Here is a 17,449-nt window from a genome sequence, read left to right as displayed (position 1 = left end):
TACTAATTCACACTCTCAAAAGTGTTCTCTTTTTTCTATACTCTCAGAAGCATTTGTTATCTTGTGTCATTTTGATAATAGCCATTCTTATGGTATGAGTTTTTATAGCTCTTATTTGCATCTGCTTGATGATTAGTATGATAGTATGATACTGAGTGCATTTTATTTATTGCACTATATCAAACCAGCTCTTTGTATATTGTCTTCTTCCTTCCTTTCTTTCTTTCTCTGCCAATATAAGGCTTGAGCTCAGGAACTTGATGTTCACTTATGCTTTCTTACTCAAGGATAGTACGCTACCATTTGGGCCATACTTTAGCCAAGGATTTTGCTGGTAACGTGGAAATGGAATCTTGAAGACTTTTGTACTTGGACTTGGTTCAAGCCATAAAATTTGAGGTCTCAGCCTCCTGAGTAGCTAAAATTATATGTTTAAGTCATTGTTCCCTATGCATACTGCCTTTTTAATTAGAGAATTTGTTGTTGTCTTTTTGTTGCTGTTGCTGCTGCTACTGATGTGATATTTTATGTTCAGTTAGTATTTCTTATATATACTGGATACCATCCTTTTGTTATACGTTTGGAAATCTTTTCTCCCATGCTGAAAGTTATCTCCTCCCTCTGTTATACTCTTCATCATACAGAATCTTCAATTTGTCTCTTACTGTTTTACTAACAGTGTTTGGGTTTGGGATCTGTGGTGTAGTTATTGCTATATCTGCTTTATATGTAAAATGTCCTAGATTCAGTTCCCAGTGGCAAGGTTATATCTATTTTCATGATGTGACTTGAAAGGTTCATCTAATTTCATGGAATTGACTGACCCCTTTTCTCTTATGTGCCTAAAATCCCACTATTGACAATTTGGTTCTTACAACCTTCCAAGATTCTGATTTAGAATGCACATGATCTTTGTAGCTTAGCTTATTATCTTGTCATTGTCCTTTTGGTGTGTCTGAATTTCTCTTTATAAATTCTCACATGCAAATTTGAATTAGCTTAGTTGACATGAAATTGGTTAAGGTAGAATGCAAGTGTGATTTTCAAAATTAGATATGAAAACACGACTATTTACTAAACTTTAAACATGAAATATGCTTCTGTATAAGGTCACAATACTCCTATTCCAAGATATGAACTTATTTCATTTTGAATTATATAATCTTTAGAAAATAAACTCAACTTCATATACTGATTAATGAAACCAATGTTTAAAAACTATCCCAGACATTCAACTACAATGAAGCTTTAAATTTGGATACCTAAGTTAATACCTCTTTCAGTACCATGTAAAAGTTGGATGCTCTTTGAGGATCCACTAAGGACCAGAATCTGTGCTCGACACATCATAGAATACAAGAGCGCCTCTCATGGGGCTCTTACACTAAACCAAGTAGTCCAAGGCAAAATAGATTGAGATAAATGAAGCAGAAGTACAAACAAAATGTTAGCAGAGACACTAATTGCTTTAAAATTGGGGCAGTGGAAAAATCTTGTACAGAAGGTAAAATTTGCTTTTAAAAATATCGATTCTATGTCAAACTAAGACAAGACTGAATAAAGTAGTAACTGCCTTTATAAAATCCTACAGACTATGGGGAGAGCAATTCTGGAAAAGGTTAGCATAAGGCCAGTGTGGAGAAATGATAGTATAAAGAAATCACAGAACCATGGAAGAGAACACAAAGAATCTGTTCTCCCTGAAGGGTTGGGACATGTTTATCTTGAGCAGAAATAAGGTTCACCAAGTAACAAAGAGAGATGGGGCACATTCCAGGCAGGAGATCTGACAACCTGAATAGTCAAGGAGCTTTTCTAAATTCTGTGTATGAGTTTCAGAACACTGGACAGTGATGAGCATTTCAAAGACTTGAGGGAAAACAGCAGTTCCTTACTCTGCACTTAAAACAGCAACGGATTCAACTTTCAGTCTTGGTCTTCTAGAACTGTATTTTCAAATTTTTAAGTCTTGTTTATAGCTGAGCTCCTCAATGTTTCCTAAATTCATCTTGAGTTTGAAATTTAATCCTCTGATGATTCTTTCATGGTCTTGCCAATTATGGCATCCAAATTTTACACATATACTTACTGGGCCCATTTTACACATCATATGTCTATTGAGGAATTTCAAGTCTGTCTTCTTGGAATGGTTAAAATAAGTATCATGGTTTTACCTTACATAAGTATGTATTTTTATCAGTAATATAAGAATGTCACTATTCCAATTACCCTAGACTGTAGATTGTCCCCCATAGGGCATTATCACAGTTAATGAATGCCATCAGACCAAAATATAAGTTCCGGGTTTGAGATCTGTCTCCTTCCTTCCTACAGTTCCTAAGAAATGGATTGAGTTGTCACTGGGTGAAATTTATCTTTGTTCTTTTAATAGTTAGAGATGAGTGTTTCCTCAGGAAAGCACCTACCTTGTCTTCTAATTCATTAAAATTTTGCTTATTTACAGCAAAGGAAATAGTTACTAGAATATAGAGACAGTCTACCGAATGGAATTGTTGGCTAAATATTCATCTCAAAAGGAATTAAATGTGCAAAATACATAAAGATATTAAATGTCAATACCCAAAGGAGAAATAATCTAACAAATGGTGACATGAATTAAATGGACATATCTCTAAAGGAAAAATACAAAATGCCCATAAAAACAGGAATTTTCATCATTCTTAGCTATAAAGGAAATGCAAATTAAAACACAGCCCTGAGATTTGACTTCATACCAATAAGAATAGCCATCATCACCACAGAAACAAATGTGAGTGGGGATGGAGTGGGAAGGAGCCTTTAATACATTGTTAGAGGTAACATAACTAATGAAACTACTATAAAGTTTGATTTGGATGTTCCTCAAAAAATTAAAAATAGTTACTTTATAACCCTGCTATAACATCTGTGAGTATATGCCTGAAGAAATCATATTCAGCATACAAGAGATATCTTCATATCTACGTGTGATTGTGACACAATTCACAATAGTCAAGAATCAGTGTAGGGACTCATCAAGTGATATTTGGATAAAGAAAAGGTAGTATGTAAACACAATGGAATATTACTCAGTTATAAAGTAAACTGAAATTATGTCATTTGAAGAGTGAATAAAATCAAAATACTTTATACATATGTATGGAACTGTCATTCTGTAAACCAGCATTTTCTACAATAACAAAACTGCAACAAGAACAAAAGTGTGATTCAAGAAATGACTTCCCTATATTTATGGCCCTCTCCTGCCGCTAGAGTTGGCTTCTCTCAGGGAGTCACCAAGCTAGTTAATAGTCTTTGACCCAGGTTGTAACATAGGGTTAGGTGGGAAGTGTATTTTATACCTAGTACTCCCCAAATGGTGCAACTGTTTTCTATTTATCCTTGTTTTAACACGAAGCTGTTTGAATGTGTGAACTTCTAGGTCATGGCTACTTTCTAAGCAACTCATCCTCTTGTTTGTAGACTTACTTTCATTCACTATATATGGAGATCACACAAAAAAATGAGCAGCAGATGGAAATAAATGAACATAACTCCCCTTAATAGACCATAAAACAATACAAAGCATGATGCAATAGTACATGTCATAGTATCATGTCACATGCTAGAATAAACATCAAGATAAACAGTGGTGTAGACGGCTATTTTAGACAATGGCCAGAGAAGACTCTGGTTTTCTAATGTACTGGCATTGTATTGAAATCAGAATGAGGTAAACCAGATGTATACACAGGGAAAGAGAATTCAAGGCAAGATATATGCATGTGCCAATGCCCTGAGGTTAAACATGTACATTTATTCTGAGAAAGTAAGACAATAGATATATTCTTGGTGTGGAGAGCAAGGAAAGAGAAGAGCCAGAAATTATCTGGGTGTCTGATCCCAAAGTGTTTGTAGACTATATGAATGTCATTAAAATTTTGTGTTGGCCCCATGATCTAAGGAAAATAGAAGAATCAAAGATCAGAACAAAGTATTTGCCCTGATACTTAGAATAAATGAAGACATTGTAAATTGTTATAAGGAAAATCAGGGGAAAATCAGGTTAGAGCTGAAATTCAAAAGGAAATCAGGAGTAAGTATCTGCACTACACTGCAGAGTGACTATTGAATTAGCTATTATATACTTTATTCTTTAGCGTTTTCCTCCCAAATTTGCATGTACAATCAGCTTGTACAATCATCTCAGCCAAGGAAGGGAAGTAATTACACAGAGCTGATTCCAGGAACCACTTTGAGTCAGATAAAACTTAGAAAGTTTTTCAGCTTCCAGATTTTTCTATTCCCAACTTCATCCCAAATTTTCTTCTCCATATTATTCACAAATTTACTGTGTAGACATTCAATTCAAAGCTCTCTCTCTGCGCACATACTTGCTCACTCTCTGCCTCCACTATTGTCACTCACATGCCCAGGTTATAAGCTCTTTGTACTTTAGGATACATTTTTTTTTACCATATATATTTTTCCCCGAGAAATTTGTAGCTTAGCATGTTATCTTGTCATTTTCCAGCTTACTTCTGTTCAGGAACTATTCCTCCTTTCTACATCTTCTTTAAGGAAAAGTCAAGAATCCAGAGAACCATTGATATGTTTAGACACCTAGAGATTTCACCTACATGTAACATAATGACCCAACAATCTATGCTAAGAATGATCCAACATGACCTCTGCCTCCCATTTCAGAAAGCAGGTCAGACAGCCTCATCTGGAGACAAGATTTACAAGTGACACACTCTCCTAGTGAAGGTCCTCACCAATGGCTATGGTAGATTCATCATAAAATAACTCAATTTTGTCTGAGGTGTGGAGTAAAGATTGATGATCAAAGCCAAGGACCTGGAAAAGACAGGTTAAGCTAGCAGCTATCAGGAACATGATTTAAAAAGCATTAGATCTAGAAAGAGTAAGAAAGCTAACAGAAAACATTTCCAACAAGAGCATACATGAATACCAAGTATAATTAGATTTCCAGAGCTTCATGTTCATATGTGGGCAAGTTGCATAAATGCTATTGGCCAGAGGGCAAGTCAACATTCATTGGTAAGTCAATTTTACCTCTAACTAAATGCACCTACATGTCTAAGTTCTTCAAACACTTACTCCAAGGCTGTTACCTTTTATCTTCTTAAAAATAATTAAAAATGAAACAGAAGTATCAGAATAGTTTGAAAAGTGAATATGCCTTACCCATTTTGTTCATTTTCATGTATTCCTGGACTCTAATGAATGTATATTTTCCTAGAAGTGGTATGTGTGTGCATAAATTAAAAGGTGTTCTAGCAGAAAATCAATCCTACTAATGACATCTTACTTAGTACTAGAAGAATAAAAGAACTATAAACAAAGAACTCCCCAATGGGGTATTTACATCTTATAAGAAAGCCAGAAGAAAGTAATTTCAAAGTTGCTGAGATTAACTTGTCATACAAAGTTTCTTTGGAAACCCAGAGAAAGCTAATTTGGGTAGGTCACTAACCCTGATTAGCAAATGTATCCTTACAACTTCATGGCATCAGCCAATTTGTCTGCCATTCTGGTCTGACCAGGAAACACTATGCCAAAGGAATGGCATTGTGGAAATGTGCCTCTAGCATTCTACATATGCAGAAGAAAGATAGCCCCAAAGGTAGTACTGATGGTATGAGACAAGGAGGTCAGGAATAAACTACACCAACCAAATGCCTTTCACACTCCATTTGGGGCACACACACACACACACACACACACACACACAGATGCATCTGAGAAATATATTTTAAGTATATTCTACATATAGAAATGCATAAAATGTTATATCTACCTCTATGTATTCATTATGTACTATAAAACAGGATTTTTGAAAAACATTTATCTTACCTGTTTTGTAAAACTGTGCAATTCCTTTGATAAAGACAAAAGAAGATCTCTGAACCTGAGCATATCATTTTGGCCATGGATGCTAGAAAGTTCAAGGAAAAAGTAAATTCCATGCCTAATGTTCTTGACCTATGTTTTTGGTCAGATTTTCTCACCATCTTCAAATTTTCTCATTTCATGATTTAGGTCTTGATTTTTTTTCATTCTAACTCTAATGACTGTATTGCTTATGTATCTAGTGTTTTTTTAAAAAAATCCATTTTTAAGCCGAGCACCAGTGGCTCTTATCATCCTAGCTACTCAGGAGGCTGAGATCTGAGGATCACAGTTCAAAGCCAGCCAGGATAGGAAAGTCCATGAGACTCTTATCTCCAATTACCCACCAGAAAATGGAAGTGATGCTGTGGCTCAAGTGGTAGAGCGCTAGCCTTGAGCTAAAGAGCTCAGGGACAGCACCCAGGCCCAGAGTTCAAGCCCCAGGACCGACAAAAAAAAAAATCAATTTTTAAATTTGTAACTACAATATGTATCAACAACAAATGGAATGTTTGGTGCATGCAAATATGTTTATATACATGTTTATAATCACACTGATAATAGTAAAATGTGTTTTAGCCCCACAGAGGAGAAGAGGCAAGGTGACAAATGCTCATATAATATTACTTTCCATTTTTCATAAATTCATAGGATTTTTCCTGCCAATAGATGGAACATGTTTCACATTTTGTCAATAGAGGAGACCATTCAGTTACAATCACTCATCTTAGATAACATCCAAAGCACTTTGATAAGCCACTGAAACTAACCATGGATCTCAATCAATTTCCTGTTCCTCATAGTTGGCCAAGCCCTGTTGAGTTTCTCTGGCCTGAGCAAGGTTTCCATGACAAAAAAAATTAAGGCAGGGCCACTGTGGAGAGAAAACTGTAATCTCCCTTGAACCACAGTGAGCTTAAATATGTCTAGAAATGTGACAAGATTGTGAAGACCTCACTCTGAAAGAGAGGAAGAAGTACACAGAATAATGTCCAGTCAAGGAGAAGGCAGTTAGATTAGGCTTGGTATTCAAGTATCTCTGACAGAAATTTAGAAATAAGATTTAGCCTCAGCCTACTTACTGCATGACCAAGGTTCTACTCTCAGAAGAAAACTAAGGTGGGAACTTGTGAAGTATGTATACTGGGTCTATCGGGTGCTGAGTCAGCATCTTGGTGGCCAAGGGATCTTCCAAAAACTCTTAGAGGTGAAACCCTATCCCTATTCTCAGGTGATAGGCATGCCTGAATTCCTAGAAGCAGGGGGCAGGGACTGGGACACTAGGTTACTAGACCTGCCAGACCTGTACCACAAACTCGCAAGACTGAACTCTCCAGACTGAACTCTCCACCTCCCTGTGACCCTGCCCCCATCCATGAACCTATTTGGGCCCTTTGACCTCAGCTGCCATTTGCACCATGCCTTGTGTCTCCTGACTCTCCTTGGGTCATCATGATGTCCCTCTTCAACTCTTTACTATAGTTGATCTGGTTTGTTGAGATTGTTTTCCTGCTCTTTCTTTACTACCCTTGTGGCTCAGTTTCCTAATAGTATTAAGTACATTCAGGGATGTACATTTTTGGGGGACATGTGTCTGCTTGCAGTAGCCAACTTTCTCATAGTCTCCCAATTCAACCTCTCAAAATGTGGCTTCTTTGTATTTCACAATTTAATTCCCATATAATACTACAAGTCAAAACTCCCTCATACAGGTGCTTTGTACAGCAGACTAGCCACACACACCATGGCACTGCAAAGAAATCAGGAGTAAAGATTTGGATTAGATCTCTATCGTATACCAATGAGTGCACAGCCACAGACTGTTTGCAGATGGTTTCCACTGATAGGAAAAGGGCCTTCAGTATACTGCCAGTCAGGTTTCTACCAGTTCCTGAAATAAACATGGTTCACCAAGCCTGTGGATGGCATGCCTGAACACCTAGAGATGCCGTTTCTGTCTGCACATAGCACAGGGCTCTTCTTGTCTCTAATATATGCTGCTTGCAAAGGGGAAAATGTGAGACAACCCCAAGACAGGATAGCCCAAACCCATGGAAACACCACAGTGGGAAGAGGAGCACATAAAACTAACCAATTCAGAAGCTCAATATTAAAAAGGAGAATGACCTTGTTGTATAATCAGATATTAAATTTCAGTCCAACTATTTATGCTAAAAGAGAATATATCATATTTTTTATTAATGATTCTCAGAAATCTTTACTGTCTTTAGAATCTTTTTATTTTCTGTCCAGCATGGGGCTTCAACTCAGAACCTGGGCACTGTCCCTGTCCCTGAGCCTTTTCACTCAAGGATAGCACTCTACCACTTTAAGGCACAATGTCACTCCTGGCTTTCTGGTGGTTGATTAGAGATAAGACTCTCAAACTTTCCTGCCTGGCATGGCCTCAGACCTAAGCCTCCTGAGTAGCGAGAACTACAGGCATGAGCCACCAGCACACAGCTAAAAACTGTTTTATCTAAATATTGTATGTAAGTCCTTACTTCTTGGGGGAAAAAAATCCAGAATTTTTGTGTTAGCCTGATGTATCTTATAATACATGCTGCTTGAGTTAATGAAAATCCTGGGATGAAAGTTACTACTTAAATTATTTTAAAGAACATTATACAGCTGTAGAAAACTGCCATTTTCCCCTCCAGATAAACAATTTCCCTCTGGTTTTACATAATAAATACTTGCAATTTGCAACAGGCATTATAAATCACTGTATTTCTTTGAAGTGCTTTGAGTCAATTGTCTTCCCCAATTAAAATGTATTGACTTGTTATTTTATAGACTATCATACTCCACAAATTCAAGCAAATTTGTCCAGGATACACACGCAACCAAAATTAACTGAATGAAAGAAAAATCTACTACATAGGAGTTTATAAAGGTAATACCTACATGTTTGAAATAATAAGAAGAAAACACAAGAAAGGGCAAATTTTAATGTGAAAACTGTTATAAAGGATACTTTTACATAATTAATAAATGGCTTCATTGCTGAAGACCATCCAATGTTGTAACTAAATTGTTACCTAACTAAAAGTGATGAGTTTTATTCTTTAAACTATCACAATCTATGAGATGTTTTATTCAGGGCACAATGTAGCCTAAAGTAAGAGCAGAGTCCTCGGGGCTACATCCTATTTCTGATCCATAAGAAGAAAACAGGGGTCTTTCATCTATCTTGTGAAACAATGGAGGACATAATTTAAAATGAACAGCTCATGGACATAAACCATGCCCAGTCCAGTTTCATGTGTTTCACAGACAGCTTTGCATTATCTAGGGCCTCACTCAACCCATATCTCATCGGGCCTCACACTTCTGTCTTACACTGGCCCCTGCCTGTACCCAATCCTGTATACTAAGAAAACAGATACAAATCAAGGAACATCATTTCCACTGCCAGAGGACAATCCATCATATCAGATGCATAGTATACAAAAAATATTATTGAATGAATTTCCTAATTTCCAAGACAGATTTTTGTCTCCTCTAAATAGTTGACTTTCTTTACGGCTTTTTTGGAGGGGGTTGGGGGGGGGAAGTAGACAGGTGGATCAAAGGACATCAACTCATATAATCAACTTTGTCTCATTATTCTCTTCTCTTCCTTGTAAGAACAAACAACTTATTCATCTACACAGGTGAGACCAAGGGGACAATGGTGGCCAGATCAGCATGAACACCTCCCGGAATCCTGGGCCAGCCAGTCCAGCCACTGGGACTACTATTACACAAGGATTTGCCTCCATAAAATTTCTTCAATTAAATTTAAAATGGAGCTTCAGAATTTAGCAGTCAGAAACCTCAAGCCCTCAAGCAAAGGAAAAGAGTACAGAGTTAGCTCTGTACTCTGGAAACGCAGTGAGTCATCCTGTCTCAGAGATAGGAAAATGATTTGACTGGCAAGAAGGATCACTCCATGGCCAGCTGTCAGTTATAAGCATTTCCAAAGGTAGCTTTGAGGACTCCTGTACTGATGTCATCTTGGCTGATACAGCACATCACTTACTGTAAACTTGATGGAAAATGTGCATACATATGGCTGTAACCTCATAACACCGTGGTAATACATAGTGGGCAAAACATGGGCACCAGTCTCCAGGGCAGCCTCTTTCCTGAGATTTTGAACTGACACTTATGGAGCTAGAGTCAGATAACAGAAGTTCCACAGGGGGGCAGTCAGAGGTGGGGCAAGAACGAACAGTTCTGATTACTGTGAGCACTAGTTTAAGAGAAAACTAATTTGCAGGGGAACAGGAGAATAGAGTAGAAGGAATGCAGAGTGTTACTATCACCATTCTTATCAGATTTCCAGCTAGCAATTTCATTCTGACAAAGCTCAGCTTGTTTCCATATTTATTATATTATATATGCTTTTACTGAGCTAAATTTGTTCAATGTCAAAGGTGCAATACAATAAACCTGAAGAAAGTATTCTAATATATTTGATAGCCTTTATTGTGAAACAGAAAGTCTGTGGTTAGGATCACCTAAGATCATCTTGAGAGAAGTCACAGAGCTATCATTAGGTTAGAAATATCCTATCTTATCCCAAAGGAAAGTCAGTTGAAACAATGCTATAGAAGAAGCATTGTTCTCTTCTTTCCTGTGACATTCCAGCTGTTTTGAATGCCATCTGTGCTTAAAAATTACTCTGTTCCTTTCCTCTTATGACTTGAAGGACAGGAAGCCCAGCCCTAACACTGCCCAGAGCCCCCAACTCTGTCACAATCAGAGCACCAGCATAAAAGCCATGGCAATGATATCCATTTACCCAGGAGTTCCCAGGAAACCTAGAGAAATAAAAGAATCTTAAGAACAGGAACAAAGCCACAACAGGTGTAGATTCAAAAGCCATTGCAATGTCATGCAAGCCCTTGACTATCTCCATGACTGCTATACCCTGAGAAAGCAAGAAGTAGTTATATATGTCAGTGCTCTTAATGGCTTTTTGCTAAATGCACCAAGATCTCTGCTGTAACCCTTATTATTTTTTCATACTACTTCATTTGTTCTCCTCCAATAAACTCTGGAAAGCAAGATGCTGCCAAGAATTCTCTTTTATCCCCCATATAAAACTTGGCACAACATGGGACATGCAGAAGGCATTTGAAAATACTTATTTAACTGAATTGATTGAAGGGCTATTTTCCCAAAAGGCATTGATGCACTTCTATTTATCATATGGTAGAATCTAACTAGTATCTTGGTGGGTAAAAGAAAAATGCGTAAGGCACAAGGGATAAAAATGCCTCACCTACTCTAACTTCTAAACCTTAATTGATTTTCTAGTTTTTGTTGAATTTTTCCCCAATATCATTTAAGGCTTTTTTTCACAACATAGATTTCTGCCAGGCTAAGCTTAAAACACATTATTTCAGCTCAGTTGAAGTCTCTCACACACACACACAAAGGACATATTACTTTTGCCTAAAGCAGATTCTTTGTTGAGCTTACTCTTAGCCCACACAGAACACAGCACTTTGCATGGTTGTCTGAACACCCAGGGCACTTAATAAGTACTTACTGTTTTAAGTAGTTTACTGTCCTGAGAGAGTCTTTCAAACAGTCCAAGACTATAAGTGAAATGAAATCTCAAAGGCTGTCTTTAAAGAAAGTAGCAGAAAAGGAATTGCTATAGCTGCCATTCCTTCTTTTCAACTACTCTCAGAGAATGTCCTTGAAATCAGTTTCCTTGTGTTATTGGGAGTGGGAGGGCAAGAAGGGAAGGAGGGGAGTCAGGTGTCCCTGGGAATTAGGGACAGGAAATGGCAGCCAAAACCAATTCTAATATGGTGAGAGGGGTTGGGGAATATCACACCAAGTAATATTCATCTTTTTCTCCTCATCCCCTTAGGCCCCAGGTTCCAAATGCATGCACCCTTTGTGACTGTGGCCCACAGCGTGTACCCTAGCCTCCATCAAATCAAAATTGTCCTTTCCATAATTGCCCATTGCAGAGGATCAGGGATCTAATCCTGAGCTCCAAGGCAGGACAACCAATACCAGGATTCTCATCAATGCAGATTGGCCCTCTGGCCAAGCTAACCAGGAGTTCACCTTAGGGGGAGGGGAAAAGAAGAAGCTGTATCTATCTAGCAGACCTGAGAGAGAAGACTGCAGGTCTCCAAGTTCTGGGACCTCAGTCTTGCACAAGGAGTCTGTTTTGCTGTTGTACTTTCACTTCCAAATAAACCTGTTATGTCTGCTTTAAACAATTTCTTGTCCTCTAATTATTTAATTGGCAAAGAAAACCAACCTGAGCCATAGATAGTATCATTAAAGTTTCCTATGGTGACTTCTGGTTCACTCTAAGAATTATCCACCTAGATTTCAACACAGATGTTCATGCTACATTCCCTCTTGCCCTGCCTTATCTCCCATATTAACTGGATGAGCTTTTATCCATGAGTAAATGTAAACATATTGGCATTCTCTTACCTGTATGACAGGACCCCAATGACAGCCTTCACTCTTTATTGTATCCCTGAATGTCTGATGCTTGGCTGCTTTGTATGATGACAACACAAGTGTCTTAGCTAGACTTTGCACCACTGTGACAAAATACCTAACCGAACCATTTAAAAGGAGGAAAGATTTATTTTGGCTAATGGTTTCAAAGGTATCCGTCCATAATTGTCTGGCTCCCTTACTTTGTGCCTAATGAGGCTGAACATCATGGTGCCAGGTGCATGTAGAAAAGGAGGCTGATCAACTCATAATGGAGGAGAAGGAAAATAAGAGGAAAGGACCAGAGATCAGAAATATTCTTCAAGTCACACCACTGGTGACTTACTTCCTATAGCTAGCCACATCTTTGAGAGGTTTCACACCTCCAAAAATAGTGCTACCAGCTGTGAGCCAATCATTCAGCAACACATTTTGTATATAAAAAATAGCACCTGTAACGGCTATCCGACCCTGCCCCACTCCTTTCCTTCTTCACTTTGTATGATCCCCTTGAACAGACTTTAAGATTTGCTTTGGCTCTGAAAAAGCAAAGGCTGAGTGATACTTGAAGAAACTCATAATCAAATGAAGGAGAATGTCAACTAAACAAGCTACTAGAACACCATAAGAAAATTGTTTTCTAAATCTATACACTGAGAAGTATTTGATTCTTCTGAAGGGGAAATTCAAGAGAAATTATAGGGACAATAACATCTGAGCTAAACTATACTATCAACTATTTTGTCCAAATGTGATGCAATTGGCAAAGCTTTTTTACATTACTGAAAAAGAGAATAATATAGAACACTAGATTAACATTATAGAAAGTTCACTCAGAAAAGTATAGATGACTTCAGAGGGGGTAAAATTATATATTTGTATTAAATTTAGAATTTTTAAACATATTTAAGCTTTTACATATTTTTATCACTTAACAACAAAATATGTATTTACATATGTGTGATAACTATGCCACCATTTCTGAATTGATACCTGTATTTACTTTAAATCCAGTTTTTATTTTATTTTTTTATTTTTATGTTTTACTGTATTTATATAGTTGATACACCAAGGGGTTACAGATATATGAGTCAAGTACAGTCAGTACAATTCTTTCTGAACAATGTCTCCCCTCTATCACTCACTCCTAGTCTTTCCCTCCCATTCCCACTCATGATATATACAGTTCATTTTCTACATAGTGTCTAATTAGTACTACTGACACATTTGTGCATCCTTGTTCCACCTTTTATGTACACTCATTTACCCTCCCAAATACAAGCTAAGACACAAGACAAAAAGAAAAGAAAACAAAAACAGAAACAAAGGCAACTAACAAATGTCTCATGTTTCCTTTTCTTGTAGTTCATTTCATAGAATATTATTCTATGATCATCTTTCCATAGCTATTCAGCTTTTGCCCACAAGTCTATACATAGCCTCCTTTATCTTATGCAGGTTAATGACTAGGGCCCTATACAATTTATCAGGTCCCAGTTTTACTTATTTATTTTAGTCATTCAGTATGCTTACTTTATTGGCACATTCTAGTTACCACAAATGGGGAAAACCATGCAGCCTATTATTCTCTGACTTACCTTACTTCACTTAATATAATATTTTTGTGTCTATCCATTTTCTGACAATTGGTACATTATCGTTCTTTCTGATGGAAAGTTGTGTGTGTGTGTGTGTGTGTGTGTGTGTGTGTGTGTGATATTTTCTTGATCCATTCATCCACTGAGGTATATCTAGGTTGATTACTTAACTTGGCTATGGTAATCAATGCTGCAATAAACATGGTTGTGCTGGTGGCTTTCATTTGGCCTGGTTTGGGGTCCATTGGATAAATGCTTGGGAGTGGAATTGCTGGGTCATAGGGAAACTATTTTTAGTCTTCTAAGGAACCCCCACACTGCTTTCCAGAGTACTTGAAAAAGTTGAACAAGTCTTTTTTTAGGTCTTTAGCCCATTTATTGATGAAATTGAAATGGCAATAATAAATTAGGATTTATTCCAGGGTTGCAAAGTTGGTTCAATGAACGTAAGTCAGTTAATGTAATTGAACACATCAACAGAAGCAGGAACAAGAACCACATGATCATCTCAAAAGATGCAGAAAAGCATTTGACAAGATTCAACACCCTTTTATGATAAAAGCTCTGAAGAAGCTGGGAAGCCTTCATCTATTTTTAATAGTTCATTGTATTGGCCACATTTCTTTCATTTAGTACAAGTATTTAATGACACCTTAAAGATTGTCATGGAAGTAATAACAAGAAGATAATTATGGATTTCTGATATATTTTCTACATTTCATTGTTGAATTTTAAAAAGTGCAAAGTTTGACCTATTACCTATATATATATATATACAAATAGTAGCTTAATTTTTTGTGTTTTCTAGATCTGTATTGAGAAGTGTTTGATTCTTACTAATGTGTGTCATATTAATTAAATATACTCATTACTAAAATGTATTTATTATATAGGTTATTACTATAAAATATGAATGTAAAAATACCACATAAATATAACCAACTTGTTCTTAAATTGTAATGAGAGTTTCCTGTTTTCCTCCTTGGGAAAAATATCTCTAAAACTACCTGATACTGAAACTTTGAGTTCTACTTAAAATTTAATACAAATTCTTCTTCCAGAAATTACTGCAAAGCAGGTATTGTGATAAGATAACTATTATCAGACAATAGCACCTTAGAGAGAATTAGTTTATCAAATGTGTTGTACCTGATAACTAAGTTCAAGTCGGTAATTGAGAAAATGGGATTCTTAATACAGTTGAGAAAATATGAAGAACTGGCTTAGGTAAGATTTTTGTTAGCAGCCACTGGGAAACCAGAAGTAGACCCAGTGTGTTATGTTGTAGGGCAAGGAGGGCCAGTTTAAAGTACAGGTAAAAAAAAAAAAAAAAAAAAACAGAAAGAAATGCAAAATTATAATCACATTTTTTTCTGTGTGTGTCTGCAATCTATCATAATAATCACAACTTACAGGGAAAATTATTACCAATATTTAAACAAGTAAAGATCAAGGCTGGGACTGGGGGGTTATGCTGTGTTGGAAAAAGAACTATTTAGGAATACTTCATGATTCCATTCTCCTAGTTTAATTAGGGCTAAGATATTTGTTGTCAAACATACTATGGCCTCTGCGAGGGTGGGGGGACCACTCAGGGTTATGAAAAGTAAACAGAAGCAAGTAGAGTGCAGAGAAGAGTTGGGAATGAATCCAGAGGGTGATTTCTGCCTCTTGCGTTTTTCCTTCCTGACAACTCTCGTCCCAAAGATCAACTACAGTCACATAATACACAGTGTCGTGGAAAGACCCAGACACAAAATTTCTGAGGGAACTCCATATTTCTCACCACACACATAAACAGGTTTTGTAGATCCTACAAACTAGACTGTAAGAAAATCCCAAAGCAGGAAAAATGAGAAAAGGGGTCCCTAAACTCTGCATCTCAAACTTTACCTCCCTGAATGGGGCAAATCTATGTCAGTGTAGTGAAAAGTCTTGGCGAGGTAAACTGAGATTACAATTTCTGCAAATAACTCAGAATAAGCTATATGTATGTGGAATAAACTCAAACTAGCACTGAAAATGCTTTGAGAACTGAACTGAGATATAAGGTGGGTAATCAAAGAAGTCAGAACAGGGGATGTTAGCCTCACCTAGTTGTTTGCCTTAGAATGATCATCCTACTCCAGAGAACCAGGAGCAGGCCCAGAGCTCACACAACTTGTTTCTATTGTCTAGGATGAAATACAAAATTACTGCACATGATGAAAACTAGGAACACATCTCAAGTTAAGGTACAGTGCGTAGATGCCATCAAAAGAAAATGCAAGCATTGGGTTGTCAGGCAAAGACTTTAAAGCAGCCATGATAGCTATGTTCTTTAAATTAAAAACAACACACTCAAAAAGAATTAAAGCACAAAAAGGCATACTATCTTTAAAAGTGAATTGTTTTTTGTTGTTATTGTAAAGGTGATATACAGAGGGGCTGCAGTTATATAAGTTGGATAGTGAGTATGTTTCTTTTTGAACAATGTCCCAGTTTTTCCCTCCCACCTCCCCCCAAGTTGTATAGTTCATTTTCGAGTATCACTGCTGCATTTGTCTACCCTTTGTCCCACCGTTTCTGTGCTCCCCTGTGGAAGGACGACATTCCTCTGACTAGTGGGGGAACTTAGCCTCAGCACGAAATTCCAAGGCCTTTCCTGGAACACCTAAGGGCCAGTGGGGGAAAACTACTAAGGGATTTCCTCTGTTTGATTGGCTAAAGAAAGCCACTTTTGTCATGAGAGTCTCCTTTCATAGAAAGTTCCCGGGTTGTATTGTTTGCCCCAACTATTCCAGATAAGGGCTTTCCTGGGTTGTATTGTTTGCTCAATCTAATCCAGAGAAGGGCTTTCACGAGTTGTATTGTCTGCACAATTACTCCGGAGAAGGGCTTTTAGGGGTTTGCACATCTACTCCCGGAGAAGGCCTTTTACGGGTAGTATTGTCTACCCAATTACTCCAGAGAAGGGCTTTCACAGTATTAGGGAATTCCTTTGTCAAGACAATTGAGTTTTTCAGAAGCTAATTAGAGCTTTACTTTTGGTAATCTGATCTTTTGTTACAATGACATCCTTGGTGTGAATGGAGCTCTTGGAATTATAAATTGATCTCTAACCCTATATAACTCTGACACCCCAAAAATAAAGCACGTGTCTTCTCACAGAACCACGTTCACCGTGTCCTGTCTTTGTTGCAGTTACCCATGCTTCTACACTCCCCCTTACCCTTTCAAAATAGATAAACTTTCATACGTGAAAAGATACAGAAAACAAACAGTGACAAAGAGAAAAAAAGACAAAAACCAAAATACAGAAAAACTCTTGTTTCCATTTCTTGGAGATCATTTCGATAAACATTATTTTATATGATCATGTGACCATATTTATGGAGCCTTTGTGATCTTTGAGAGACCTCCTTTGGTCTCACTGGGTGAATGGAGTCCAGTGTATTTTATCATGTCCATGTGTATATTTTGTCTTTTAGCATCAGTGTGTTTACTTGTAG

The sequence above is a fragment of the Perognathus longimembris genome, chromosome 9, assembly GCF_023159225.1.
Source record: "Perognathus longimembris pacificus isolate PPM17 chromosome 9, ASM2315922v1, whole genome shotgun sequence".
Taxonomy (NCBI): domain Eukaryota; kingdom Metazoa; phylum Chordata; class Mammalia; order Rodentia; family Heteromyidae; genus Perognathus; species Perognathus longimembris.
The sequence above is the reverse complement of the archived record's forward strand: the minus strand, read 5'-3'. Positions refer to the sequence as shown.